This window comes from Carcharhinus amblyrhynchos, chromosome 16 (assembly GCF_965287045.1).
Source record: "Carcharhinus amblyrhynchos chromosome 16, sCarAmb.v2.hapA, whole genome shotgun sequence".
Classification (NCBI taxonomy): Eukaryota; Metazoa; Chordata; class Chondrichthyes; order Carcharhiniformes; family Carcharhinidae; genus Carcharhinus; species Carcharhinus amblyrhynchos.
The window spans coordinates 46,791,387-46,806,501 of NC_137339.1; the positions used below are offsets into that span (position 1 = coordinate 46,791,387).

Below are 15,115 nucleotides of genomic sequence, written 5' to 3' on the forward strand. Positions count from 1 at the left end.
ACCCCTGAGACAGCAGTTTTAAGCATCCACAATAGTCTGGCATTGCTTTACAGCACAAGATGTGCTAATTTGCCGTATATTTTAAAAATTCATTTATGGAATGTGAGTGTCACTACTAGGCCAACATTTATTATCCATCCTTAACTTCTCTTGAGAAGTTGATGGTGAGTTGCCATCTTTAATCACTGCAGCCCCTGAGGTGTGGGTATGCACAGTATTATTTAGGGAGGGAGTTCCAGGATTTTGATCCAACAACAATGAAGGAACAGCAATACCCGGTATGGGGCACTGTCTGTGCAGAGTCTGCATGTTCTCCCCATGTCTGTGTGGATTTCCTCCAGGTGCTCCACTATCCTCCCACAGTTCTAAAGACATACTGGTTAGGTTCACTGGCCATGCTAAATTCTCCCACAGTGTGCCCAAACAGGCACCAGAATGTGTCAACTAGGGGATTTTCACAGTAACTTCATTGCAGTGTTAATGTAAGCCTTACTTGTGACAATAATAAAATAAAAATATATATTTCCAAAACAGGGAGGTGAGTGATTTGGAGGGGAGTTTTCAGGTGGTGGTGTTCCCATATATCTGCTGACTTGTCCTTCTAGAAGGTAGTGGTTGTGGGTTTGGAAGTTGCTGTCTAAGGAGCCTTGGTGAGTTTGTACAGTGTATCTGGGAGATGGTACACACTGCTGTCGGTTTCATTAGTGGTGGCCGGTGTGAATGTTTATGGATTAGGGTCCCAGTCAAACAGGTTGCTTTGTCCTGGATGGTGACAAGCTTCTTGAGCGTTGCTGGAGCTGTACTCATCCAGGCAAGCGGAGAGTATTCCATCACACTCCTGACTTGTACCCAATAGATGGGAGACAGGAGGTGAATTACTCACTGCAGAATTCAATGCCTCTGACCTACTCTTTTAGCTACAGTATATACGGAGAGGGGAGGGGACAGCTAGCTACGGTCTGGTTAAGTTGCTATTAAAAGTGACTAAGACTGTGTGAGAAATGTCTGATAATGGTCAATGAAAAATCCCATACTTCAGTGACGTCTCAAAATGGTTTGGAAGGAAAATGTAAATCTGCAGTTATATTCAGCATTTAGTATATATTATTCCTTTTACTCATTTAATACATATACGGGCGTTTGGTGAATGAATTTTCGAATGAGACGCGCTAGTGTGAAATGGAAACTGCGTTTAACTCTCGGGGTCATCAGAAGGATAAGGCTTACGTTTCTCGGAACAACGTGGAAGTCCTAAATTTGCTGTCAGTGCTTATTCCGCTTTATCAGAGGGTGCATTGCTAAAATATCCCCGGATTGCAATCAATTGAATTGGCGAGATCTTCCACTCTGACTGTAAAACCCGCTGAAAATGTTCCATTTTGCTGGTGTACTAATTATAATTATAGCTGAACATTCTCACTGACTCTGAAAAGCTCATTTTGTATTTGTGAAATGCCAGTTTTCTCCTCATTTTAAAAGAAATCACTATTTGTATAAAGTTGATTTTTATTTTAGTTTCCATGACAATTAATTCATAGTCCTTCATTTCACTTTCTGAAACGTTAAATTAAAAATAAAGACTCTTTAACATCCCGGTTTGATATGTGTGAACACTTCAATGTGATTAGCTGTTTGGCTGTTGGCTAACATCACGTTTGCTGCACACCAAGCAACCCATTGACTTGGTCCCTGATTGAGGGAAGGAAACCCCGTGCCATAGGTCCCTGTGGGCAGTTTGCTTCAAGCTGAGCTGCTTCGCTTGTGATCACAAAGTCTTGGCTATTAACGTGATTTCTTACCATTGTATCACCGTTCTTATTGTGAGCTACAGTTCTGCAGCCAGAAGTTGATGGACATCGGAATAAATCAAGCTACGACAGGCTTTTTTCAGCTCACATATCATCTGGAAGTGTAAGTTATCGGGACAAAGAGGGACTTCATGGCAGTTGGGACCATCTTGCTAAAAAAAATTAAGAACCTTGAAACAAATTGTTAGTTATTCTCAGGATTAAAAAAAAATACTCGTATAAATGAAGGACTGCATTTGTTTTCATTTACTACTTTTAAAAAATGCTTCTGTATACTTTCATTTCTAAATGAGTAAATTAGCCTGAACTTTGTAGCATGGGAATGCAATATTTTCGATCAATTCGGAGTGATTTGGGGAAGATGACGGTATTCGGCATGATTTGGACTTTACACTCGAAGGACTGGTGTTTCATTTAGAGTCACCACGGTCCCAGGTATTTCACACGTATCACATTTCAAATCATGGACTTGGCAATGAACGCTGTTTTTAAACAGTGTGAATAAAGAGTATCGAGAAATTGTGACATATTTAATTATTTTTGCATGTTTTTAAATGAAGCAATTAGCTTCGTTTGGGTATAATTCCCTCCATATCAAAGAACTCTTTCTTTCAATGGTTGCTACATGCAGTTACTTCATAATTGCATTCATGCAGATTTATTTGGTTCAATGCACTTTTACTCCCTGTTAAAATGAAATCTCACAAATCAATTCTACAACTACTATTTAATACAGGAAATACTTGTCAACTGTGAGAATGCTGATAGACTAACGTTTAATACATTGTTCTAAAATTCCTCTGGGCACTAATTCCAGTGCATGTGGTCTGCCCATTTATTTTAAAACGTTGAAAGGCGATCATATTAAGGATTTTGCACATTAATTCTCTGAGTCCCTTGATTTATAAACGTGCCAGCAGATAGAATTTACGCGGTGGGGCGGGGAAGGGGGGAAGGTTGGGTGGATGGGGGCGAAGGTGACATTCTACACATTCCGGTCAAAATCAGACTGTGCTTGTGCTAGCGTAACAGAAGTATCAGATGGAAATCTCGTATATGAACTATGTTACACCTATGTAAAGATCTTTACTAAGTTGACTTCAGTGCTTGTGAGCTTTCAGATTTTACCTACTGATTTAATATTGCTGTTACACCACCAATTTACATTGTGAGATTTTAATTGCTTATAATTGAAACAACTATGGCTATATAACTGATATTTTTTACAATCTGACTCACAATGGATTCACTTCTATCAATATCCTCAACAATCTACGTACATCCACGCCTGGAAATCATTCTGGAATCAGGTATTTTCAGTACATTTCTGAATTGATGGGGAATTTCAAAGCAGGATTTTGTCCCGATCCCTGTTTCAATGAAATGAATCCAGGCTATCCATTAGTAAGTGGGCTCCACTGTGTGATGAATCATAAAGCAGCTGAGGCCATGGACTATAGCATTTTGTAAGAAGCCAATGCAGGTTAAAGTGAATCTGAAGCTCAGTTAGATTGCAGGAACATTAGATAAGTAACATAAAAGCAATATTGTGCAGATGCTGAAAATGCAACCACAAATGTAAGAAATTCTTGAAATTCGATCATGGTTTTGGTCAGGCTTTGAACATTATTCCACCCAGTCTGAATAGCTGCCTAACCAGCAAAGGTAAGTTTCACCATCAGGCACTGCATTAGTGTGTGTTACAACACCAGGTTAAAGTCCAACAAGTTTATTTTTAGCAAAGCCACGAACTTTCAGAGCACTGCCCCTTCCTTTTTTAACCAGTTTCCCATAAAAAGGATTTGAAACTGGTGTCCTTTAAAGTTAAAATGGGGTCATGCAGGTTTAAAATTCTCTTTACAACCACATGTTCATGTTTAAATAAGCCACTCATTAAATAATCTAACAAGAAGACAGGATGGTTAATATGATACCTTGCCCCTTAGTACCTTTGAATATCTTTACTTATTTTCACTGAGCTCAGGGCGGTGAGAATTCACAGGAGCCACATTTTGGAGAGAACAACTGATTCTATTGACAAGTTTGCAGGTGAACTATGAGTGGGGAAGAAGTCAGGGGAATGGACAATCCATTTTGTGCGATCAGCTTATGCTGAAGGTAAATCAGCCTTGTTTGGCCTGTGCAAAGGATTTAGAATAACTTCCCTGGCTGTGAAGTTCTCAAAGGCACTGCTCCTATTTAGGTTAAGAAGGGTCTGGCAGGGACCAATAATGCGCCCTTCTGGGTAATGGTGACTTAGTCTTCCTATCAGACACATTCAAGATCTACCCACTGACACCTATTAATATCTCTCGGCCATGGACAGGGAAGGCATATCTGCTTGTGTGTTAATTTAGGTTTTTATTCCATTGTGGTCTGTTTTGTACAAGACAAGTAACTTGCAGTTGCAAATGGCTATTAATATGCATGCATCAAGTTACAGACATGAATATCTTAACTTATTTATTAATTGACATTTTTCTAATGCTACCTTCTAAGTGTTTGAATGGGGAGCAAAAGAAAAGTGTGAGGGAATATGAAATGTCTTTGTAAAATGATTCTATCAAATAAAAAATGCTTATATTACACATTACTGTGCAAATTGATACAATCCTGGCTTAGAAAAATAATTACCAAGTCTGAGAAACGAACACATTGCTGGACTGTTTCTATTTTTGAAAGAGGTGTATATTTAAGGGAAACATGAGTAGACAATTCAAATTCCAATCCTCCCCGCACTATTTTAATGCAACTATATAACATCATGGAGTTTTAAAATGAAATCATCATACCAGTTTGAGGAAGGTATCAGAGCTTCACTTAACTGGGATCAGCTGTCCTTTTCTGGAGAGGGAATGGAAGATGTTTATATCATTAAAGTTGGATTTAGCGATGATGTGAACATTTGTAAAGGCACCCCCCACCCCCCGCCCGCCCTGCTTCCTGTCTACTTAGTGATAAAGAAGCTTTACCATGTCACTTATTCATTACAAATTTGCCTGATGTAATACAGTTTTAACTATTAGCAGATGTTAGATATTCATGTATCTTCATGTAGAACAACAGGGAGATCAAACTTTCATAAGCTTTCACATCCCTGGGCATCCAAAAAATATTGAAAAGTGAAGTTGTCACTGTTGTCATCTGACAGAATGCAGTAATTAATGCTCACAAAGTTTCACAGAAGAAATTGAATAAATTACTAAATAATCTATTTTGAGGGTAGAACATATGCCAGAACATGGGGGAAGATCCTTAGTTCTTCTTCAAATAAAAAAAGACACCATGGAATTTTTTACATTGAATTATAAAAGCACTTGTGTGAAAACTGTGGCTTAATAGCTTATCAGAAAGATGGCACCTGTAACAATGCAATACCAAACTGAAGTGTATGCACTAACATTAAATTTTAATTCACAATACTGTCACTCAGAATCAGACTGCTGTTGCTGAGTCCAAATTATACCCAATCATCATAGAAAAAATAAGTGGCAAAGAGTTAAAAGGATGGTGAGCTGTGCTGACAAATCATTGTACTTCTTTGCAAAACCCTACCATTCAGTGAAAGCTGCTTAAGGTAAATTATATTAGTTAATAAAAAAGTATGACAATTTTAATGTAAATTCTCTTAATACATGTCCTGAGGAGGTCAATCATGAAGGTCACAGTTAATACAGCAAACATTATAATTAGTAGGATGTCTGTTAAAAGCATTTGACTGCAGATGAAATTTCATAGATTCACAGTGTGAAAACATGGTATAAATACCCAGGGGTCAAGTTTCACCTATGAAATTTGACACATCTACAAAGCATACATGCAGAAACTTAATTTTGTCCCAACATTGAATAAACAAATATATGCAAATATTAAGTGTATAAATTCAGGTTAAATATGCACAGGAAGGGCGGGGGAACTCATTGGATAATTCCTTAAACTCATATAAAGACACAGTAGCAGCTGTTACCTCTTTTCCATGGTTATTTCTGAGCCTGGATGTGTTTGGAAAAGGAGCATGTTTGAAGCATGCTTGAGACCTTCCATATCGCTGCAATAACAAGATGTTATTAGTTTTCATTTTGCAGGATATAGCTGTGCACACAGCATGTAGGAACACATATTAGCCTGTGATAAACAAAGTAAATGCACTGGACTTTGAATACACTGCTACACAGTGATATTACTTGAGATATAGTCAAATATCCCAAACACTGCTGCAAAACAAGGGTGCTTGCTGTTTTCTTCGAAGAAAGCTACCCATGATTTATGTCTGTGGTGTGAGTTCCCCTCTAACCTTCAAAACTGATCTTAAATCAAAGAGATGTCTTGGTGTGTAGCAGCAGCAATGTTGTCAGCAAGCAGGCAGCAGCAGACAATCAAACTGAAGCATTCATTCATGTCAAATCTAGAAGTTAAACCCACTTTGTATCCTTCACTTTTAGCTTCAATTAATTTCATCTTGAAATTTTACGATGTATTAAGATAAAAACTAAATTAAAGATAAGCAGAATAAGCAGACTTTAAAAGTGTGGAATTGAAGAATGTGAAGACATTTCATATTCAACAAAAATAAAATGAGTTTTTCAGGACCAGTGAGAATGTTCACAACAATTATCAAGTTAACACATGGTACAATATGATTTACATCATGTGTAAACCAAGTACAATTCATTCAGCAATATATAGCTTTTTCAAGGATTATACAGCAAGACTAACAGTGAAGAAATTGAAGTTTTCATTGATCATGATTGCAATGAAGATCACAATCTAGGTTAATAGTTATTAACTATTAGGGAGAAACATTCAATTACTGACCATATTTGCATTGTTTTGCATATCTCAGACCTTTTCAGCTGCTGTCAGTTTCAGTGCTAAATGATGGTGAATGTTGACATTAACAAAGCCATGCCTGGCCCAAATTTTAACAGACCTCAGCCAATTTAATCTGTGGGGTGGGGGTAATGGCACAATTATTTGAATTTGTGAGAGTGACTCACTGAGTGACTCACATGCAGTTCATAGTGATTGGTTTGAAAAACTCAGCTAATTTTATCCATGCTGTGTTTTTTTTAAATGATGAAATTTGGATCTGGGTCAAGATAAATGTGTCACAATTTTCCCCAACAGAATACAGACCAACTCATTCTTACTGAATGAATATCTTTGACTGTAAGGATGATTCATGCACTGCTGAAAAATATTCCTATTTCTGCTCCTTCATTCTGCACATACGTAAGACTATATGAAAAAAATCCACTTGGAGAACTTTCGCCAACTCTAGTTCATGGTCTTGCCTCTGGGTCAAAAGGTTCAAATCCACTTCACATGGACAGCAACAGTTCAAGATCGCACCCACTTCTCAAGGATAATTAAGAATGAGCAATAAATTTTAGCCCAGCCAGCAAGCTCACACTTCAGTGGATTAGTAAAGGAGTTGCTGTCTTTCAGATGACACATCAAATTGAACTCAAGTCGACCATCTCTAGTGGATATAAAATCTCATGACACTATCTTGAACCATAGTGTTATGACCAATGTTTATACCTCAACGAACACAATGGTCACTGTGAAAGTACTTCATTGGCAGCAAAATGCTTTGGGGTGTCCTGAAGTCATGAAAGGTGCTGTAGAAATTCAAGTCTTTATTGTCATGGTGTTTTAATTGCATGAACTAATTTTGGTGTAAAACGTCTCACATATCCCACACAATACAAGTAAACATACTTTGCATGTGTGTTCACTTCATCAACGTAAAGTACCATTCAGCAGTCAAGGAAGTAATGCTCACACAATGAGCAAAAATGATGTGGAGATGCTGGCGTTGGACTGGGGTAGGCACAGTAAGAAGCCCAAAAGGTTTATTTGGTAGCATGGGCTTTTGGAGCGCTGCCCCTTCATCAGGTGCATGGAGAGTTGGGTTCACAAACACATATAGACACAGACTTAATTACAAAATAATGGTTGGAATACAAGTCTTAACAGGTAATCTTTACAGATGCAGACCATGCCAGATGTGAATTGTCTCAAGCCAGGACAATAAGATTTTGCAAGCCTAGGCAAGTCATGGGGGTTACAGGTAGTGTGATATGAACCAAGATCCCCTTTGAGGTCATGCTCATATTTACCGAACTTGGCTATCAGTTTCTGCTGGGCGAATCTGCGTTGTTGTGTGTCTAGAAGGCCAAAGATCAGAGGCTGAATGCCCGTGACTGCTGAAGTGTTCCCTGACAGGAAGGGAACACTTCTGTCTGTTGATTGTCGAGCGGTGTCCATTCATCCATCGTCTTAGCATCTGCCTGGTTTCGCCGATGTACCATGACTCGAGATATCCTTTTCTGCAGTGTATCAGGTAGACAATGTTGGCCGAGTCGCAAGAATATGTATCATGGCGTTGCGAGCCTTCTTACAATGAGCAAAAAGCATATACAATCCATTTTTCATCTTACCGTGCAACAGAGGTGAAAGTTCACACACGCAATGTGAATCTAAGTATTGAGATCACACGCCCAAGAACGGTTTTATTTCACTGAACAAAAATGCAATTATCCACATCTGAATTCCAACTCTTTAAATGTAACTGGGGAATAATTTATTCGAAAACGTTAAGTTAATGCAGCAAATTAATTCTCCCGCATTAAATGAAAGTAACCACTAGATGGCAGCAGAAACATTTATTTAGTGCTGTTAGGGAAGGTGCAGGGTCGGTATGATAAGTAAAGCAACATTTGTAACACAAATTGTTAATTGTATTACTTCTATCCACATGGATACAGTCAAGAAAAACTGTTAGGCCAGTTATACAGAATTTGTACGGATTTACTTTTTTCAAAAATATGCTTTATTCGTAAAATATCTAAAAGAACATTATAGTCATTTCAAAGTGGTTATCACGATGCAATAATATTCAGGTTTTCTGCATACATTCGAGGACTTTCTACATACGTCTAAGATGTGATGTGCTTGGATACAGTCAAAGAAGCATCAACATGATATTACAAATGGTGCAAAGGTATTTAAGTTGTCCACACAGACCACATTGCATTCCGATTTCCTTCTATATAATTGTAATAGCTGGAATATTCATTGTGAACATTCAATGTGAATCATACGGCCCGAGGGGATTCTATACAATTCCTCTCCCCTCGGTTCCCTAAGGCCTGAAAAATCTTAGAGAGCTCTTGGCAGCTGCCCCGCGTTTTAATGCATCTCTCAGCAGCAGTCCTGGGTTTTTGAACCGGCCACTCTGCAACAGGCGAGGACAACTCTGCTTTTTTGGACAGATCGACGGCAATTTTAACTTTGTTTAAACAAAAGATATGCAGCATAACATCGATATGAAATTACTACACTGGCGGTACCTTGCCTTTTAGTGAGTGTTGTGAGATAAGCTTAAGCAGATAATTGCATACTAACACTCAGATATTTAGGAACTTAAAGGCGATCGGCGATCCCGCACAAGCTGCGCTCAAAGTTGTGCTAGCACTAGGTGTGATTATTTTTCTCGGATTGTTTGCGCTCCATCTCAACTGCCTGTCATTGAACAATTAAGCTGCCGTGAGTGAGTTTACTAGGCAGCGTTTTGAAATGTCACTTAAAAAAATGCCAAACGTGGTGCTGACTTGGTACGATTTGATTCAAGATTGATTTAAAATGTTTGCTTTTGCGATAAAGCCAATCTTTAGTCCACCATGGTGAAAGCCCCAATTTTAAATAATCGAAAATTACAGAACTATTTACAAGTTACACCGATGTGCAGCAGTCAGTTGCTTAGTAAATTAAAAATATAAAATAATTAAAAATGAGACAATTCATCTCTTTTGCCTGAGTAGATATTTATTTGGAAAAAAACCCCTGAGAACAAGCTTGATCATTTTGACCTGAGGATGTGACCAACTAAATATTTTAAACCAGTGCAGAAGACAGTGGGCCTTCGATGTGTACTGTGTGGTTACCTGTGCTAAAATTCTCCCATGTTTTTGCAATGGATTTGCCGGTTTCTGGTGAAATGAGGTGGGAAAACCAACCAACCCTTCAGTTTAAGCAAAAAGAATGGGTATTTGGGTGACGCAGGGCTGTAGGAGTCAAGGAAATGGTGCACCAGCTGGGATCAGTTCCTCAGGTCAGCTGGGAAGAAAAGGCAAGAAATATATGATTGCTGGCAGTTTCTGTGAGGCATAACATTCCTTTAGCTGTACCGATATGGCAAGGAAATCATCAGCAACTTCAAAATGCAAAAACACTTATTCTCCAAACAGGGCGCTATACCGGTCTAAGTGCTAGATTTAGCTCAATGGTAGCACGCTTACCTCTAAGTCAGAAGATTTTGAGTTCAAACTTAATGTAAGAAACTTGGTATGATTAGTACTAAATGAATACTACAGTATTAGGAATGCTGTCTTTGAGATCAGAAATTGGACCAGTGTTCTTTCTGCTGTTAAAAACACAGGCCAGAAACTCCAAGGTGTTTTGTGGAGGTAGCCTAGAACTTACAAGAATTAATCATAATACAGTGTAACTCCTATCAGCTAGCAATCTCTGTTGTTCCAAGTTTAGCACCATTCCATAGAGATACACCCTTCTGCAGACTTGGCACAAAAATAGGTATGCTCATGTGATGCTGGATTTTTAGTTTTTAACACCTGCTGTGAATTGGTCCTTTTAATGTTGGATTAACTCTCTAAGGCTTCCCAGTCCTGGAACTGTCCAATAAGCCTCAGGGGAGAAAGATAGACAGAGAGAGAGAGAGTGTGCACCTTCTTCCACCAGTTTCCAGCAGCAACTGAGAAATGAAACTACAATCTGAACGTTTCTGTGGAAGAAACTTTCTCCAGGCATATCACCTGACCTATCAATCATCCTCAAATGAAGCACCATTCAGCATTCTCCAAAGGACCATAAAACACTACATTGCTGCATTAGTCCAGATTGAAATCAGCATGATGTCTATCATATTGCTTCAGTAACGAATAGAGGATACTAGCTGCAGACAAAAGGGTGCTGACAAATTCCTGCAAAAGAACATGATTAAAATACATTTCTTAAAGGCACAATTTCATCATACTGCCCTAAGGTAAAAACAGATAACTGTAGATACTGGAATCTGAAACAAAAACAAAAAATGCTGGCAAATTTCAGCAGGTCTGACAGCATCAATGGAGAGAGAACAGAGCGAATGCTTTGAGTCTGGATGACCCTTGGTCATTCCCTCTCAGGGAATGTCAATTATTCCACTGCTCTACTTGAAGAAGTGATGTGGTGATGCCGGTGTTGGACTGGGGTAACACAGTAAGAAGTCTCACAACACCAGGTTGAAGTCCAACAGGTTTATTTGGTAGCAAATGCCACTAGATTCTAGTAAGCTAGTGTTGTTTGCTACCAAATAAACCTGTTGGACTTTAACCTGGTGCTGTGAGACTTCTTACTACTTGAAGAAGGGCAGGAGTAAATTGCTATCCTAGTCAATATTTAACCATCAACCAACAGCTAATACAAGTGCTCTGGTTGCTGATTTTGTTTTTGGTTAAAAAACTTGCAGCAAGGAAGCCAATTGCAGCATTTTTAACATTACACCAATACTTACCTTACAAAAGTATTTAATTGCCGCTTTGGGATATCCTAAATGTGCTAAATAAATAGAAGTTATTCATAGAATCCCTACAGTGCAGAAGGAGGCCATTCAGCCACCCATCCATCCCACCCTGGCCTTACTCCTGCAACCCCATACATTTATCCTGCTAATCTTTCTGATATTACGGCCAATTTAGCATTACCAATCAACCTAACCTACACATCTTTGGACTGTGGAGGAAACTGAAGCACCGTGGAGGAAACCCACGCAGACATGGGGTGAAAGTGCAAGCCCCACACAGAGAGTGACCCAAGGCAGCAATTGAACCCAGGTCCCTGGTGCTATGAGGCGGCAGTGCTAACTACTGTGCTACTGTGCCACCCCTATTGCTCACAAAAAGAGATTACTTATACACACATAGAGTGGGAAAGTGTACAGAGGTTTTAAAAACTCCTTGAAATGTATATACATTTTTAAAACGATGGCAACAGAAAAAGAGCCTTCAAGCTATTGAGCTTGTTCTGCACAATTGTGATGCCTTGTACATTTTAGAAGTAATTTGCCTGAGGGCAGGTCTTTTGTTCATTGATCCAGATCTTGTGGCCTTGTATTTTCCTCTTCAATTACTTGTAGGAACTTCCTATTTTAAAATGCAAGTTATCATTCTTTCTCTGTTTCCTTCTTGGTCTACTTCCTTCTCCTCTCCATTCAATAACCTCAGTCAGCAAATTCCCATGCCTTAGAATGTGGGCACTCTAACTTTGATGTCTCTTTTTAACAAGACTAACTAATGATCTTTTCTTCTCTAGAACATCCTCCCTGAAGAACATTTCCATTGCTTTTGTGTTGTTTTCAACTGATTTACACTATCCTTCTTCATTTCACAACACTTTGGGTTTTTTTTTTGGATATCTGCTTTTCTTAAGATCCACATCCTAGCTCCATACAAAAAGCCACTCCAAATCACAGTCCTGATAAAGATTGCTACTCATTTTAATAAGGAATAATTATTTGTTTGGAGAAAGCATTATTTGCCATTGCTATTTTAACTCTGAATTAATTATGGCAATGACCATCTTCTGATAAAATGTTTCCCAGGTACTCGAATTCTGATATATTTATTCCAACTATTGACCATTTATTCATCTTGATCTCTGCTTTTCCACCATTATTCCTGCAATCTTCATAACTTTTCTCTTTTTTACATTATTTTTCATCCTGTAAGCTTTCCCCACTTCAGTTCTATTCAAAATTATCTTTTGTTGTGAAAATGTCCAATTCTATTACTCATACATTGGAAATTTAACTTTTAAATGTGAGATAAATTGGCTAAAACCTGGGTTGGAGGGGTTTAGTAAACACCCGTAAGATAATTTCCATTCAAAGGATAGTCAAATTTGATTCAAAAGGATAAAAAGAAGAGTTGTGAAAATGATAAATGGGAGGTGATTCTGTCTCCTAGTTCCATAATAGAACCAAGGAGTCTGGTAAGAGTATAGTTGTCCCTTTTAGTGATATAAACTATTCATGTAATTTCCCAATTTCACAGCAAGGTTGAAAACCAACTGATAAACAGGAGAAAATCTTAACATATCCATATACTTTTCAAATCAAAGAACAGAATTGGGAACTGTTAATGATTCGTTTTAATTGCTATCTGGGCATTCCAGGTATGTCAGATTGCCAAGGTAGGATTTTAAATTTTTTTGGTTGAATTTTATCTGTATGTTTTCTAACAGAAGAAGGTATTTTCATGTGGAAAAAAATAGATGAAATGGTAGGGCCAAATTCTGTTGACTAAAATTAGGAAATCCCTTTCTTCTACTCTTGATTATCCGAAGTGTCCAGGAAATTTCAATCCCTGATTATTGTCCATGTGCAATACTCACTTTACTTACTCCATCCAGGAAATATTTAAGCTCTGGTATGATCATACAGTGCTGAAGAGGCCCTTTGGACCATTGAGTCTGCTCCCACACGCGAGGAACATCTGACCTTCCACCTAATCCCATCTGGCCCGTAGCCTTGAATGTTATAATGTGCTAAGTGCCCATCCAGGTACTTTTCGAAAGATGCGAGGCAACTCACCTAAGAACATAAGAACATAAGAAATAGGAGCAGGAGTAGGCCCCTCAAGCCTGCCCCCGCCATTCAATAAGATCATGGCTGATCTGTTGTGTCTCAGTTCCACATTCCCACCCTCTCCCCATAACCCTTAATCCCCTTGCCTATCAAAAACCTATCAACCCGCGTCTTAAATATACTTAGGGAGGCAGCCTCCACCACTTCAATGGGCAGAGAATTCCAGAGATTCACCACCTTTTGAGTGAAGAAGTTCCTCCTCAACTCCATTCTAAACCGCCCCCCCCTTTATCTTGAGGCTGTGCCCTCTAGTCCTACTGTCCTTTCTGAGCAGGAAGAGCCTCTCCACCTCTATCCTATCCATGCCATTCATCATCTTATAAGTCTCAATGAGCTTTCCCCTCATTCTCCTAAACTCTAACGAGTACAAGCCTAGTTTATTCAGCCTCTCGTCATAGTTCAACCCCCTCAACTCCGGTATCAGCCTAGTAAACCTCCTCTGCACTCCCTCCAAGGCCAAAATATCCTTGGGTACTCACCTCTACTATCCTCTGAGATATCGCATTCCAGATCGTCACCACCCTCTGGGTAAAAATGTTTTTCTCACATAACTCCCCCTCCCCCCAAACCTCCTGCCCCTCACCTTGAACATATGTTCCCTCGTGAATGACCTTTCCACTCACTTGAAGGAAGATAGTGAATCAACGTCCGTTACACAAGACGACATCTATATCACCGTTCCACTGTTCTCTGGGGATAAGAACGAATTCCTGACATCTAACCTAGACCTGGTCTTGCGCAACTTAAAATCGGGACTCCTACTTCTCTCCAACCTGAACAGACTGTCATTTAGAACACAATCTATTCCCTCCATTACCTTTTGCGCCTCATTCAGATCATCCCTAAATCTACACTTCCGTCAAGTGTGATCCCAACTCTTTTAACCTACACTGATAACGAAGATCGTTTATAGTGGACATCATTCTAGCGTCCCTCCTCCGTATCCATTCCAAAACCTCAATACCTGCCGCCAGTTGAGGAAGACCAAACGTGGACACATTTCAATATTCTAATTCAGGCCAATTCTTCTTTCCAAAGAACAATTTTTCGATTATTTTAAAGAACATAAAACAAATGATTAATGGAGTTTACCTTTCCAAGTATGCACCAGCACATGGCAATGCACAGTGACAAAGTTAATGATGAACTAACACATGCCCCGCGCTTAGATTCTCTGCTTCAGAGATTTTGCCCGTCAAGCTCTGTTTATCTTTATTTGCTTTATTTGAATTGTCATATTAATATACAGTTGTTTGAAACTCTAGTAGTTTTGCTTGAGTCTGAGAAAACTCATACCCAAACTCTCTTCTCTCCTCTCCCAGCCCTGAAGTCAAAGAAAATTCCTGCATACGTGTCAAGGGCAAAGAGCGAAGCTAAGAGACACAAAGCACGTCCATGAAACTGCATCGTTATTTGTATACATGCTTTTCATCATTAATAATCCGACTTGGCATCGGAGTTTACCAGCCCACATAGATTGTAGGGCTTGTCCTTACAACGCCCGGGCGGGTCTGCCAGCAAAACTCCACAGGGAAGACCATTTAAACTACTCTACTTCTTCGAATTGGACCTTTTATATAATTATCAAGGCCCAGTT

The 15,115-nt window shown here is 39.0% G+C and overlaps 1 long non-coding RNA gene across 1 annotated transcript; it reads left to right on the top strand.

Moving 5' to 3' along the window:
• The first annotated feature begins 1,710 nt into the window (after nt 1-1,710).
• On the top strand, nt 1,711-14,936 carry LOC145353994 (uncharacterized). Its single transcript, XR_013888785.1, has 3 exons — nt 1,711-1,911; nt 6,936-7,429; nt 14,841-14,936. It is a non-coding gene; the product is annotated as an uncharacterized LOC145353994 (long non-coding RNA).
• Nucleotides 14,937-15,115: the final 179 nt, after the last annotated feature.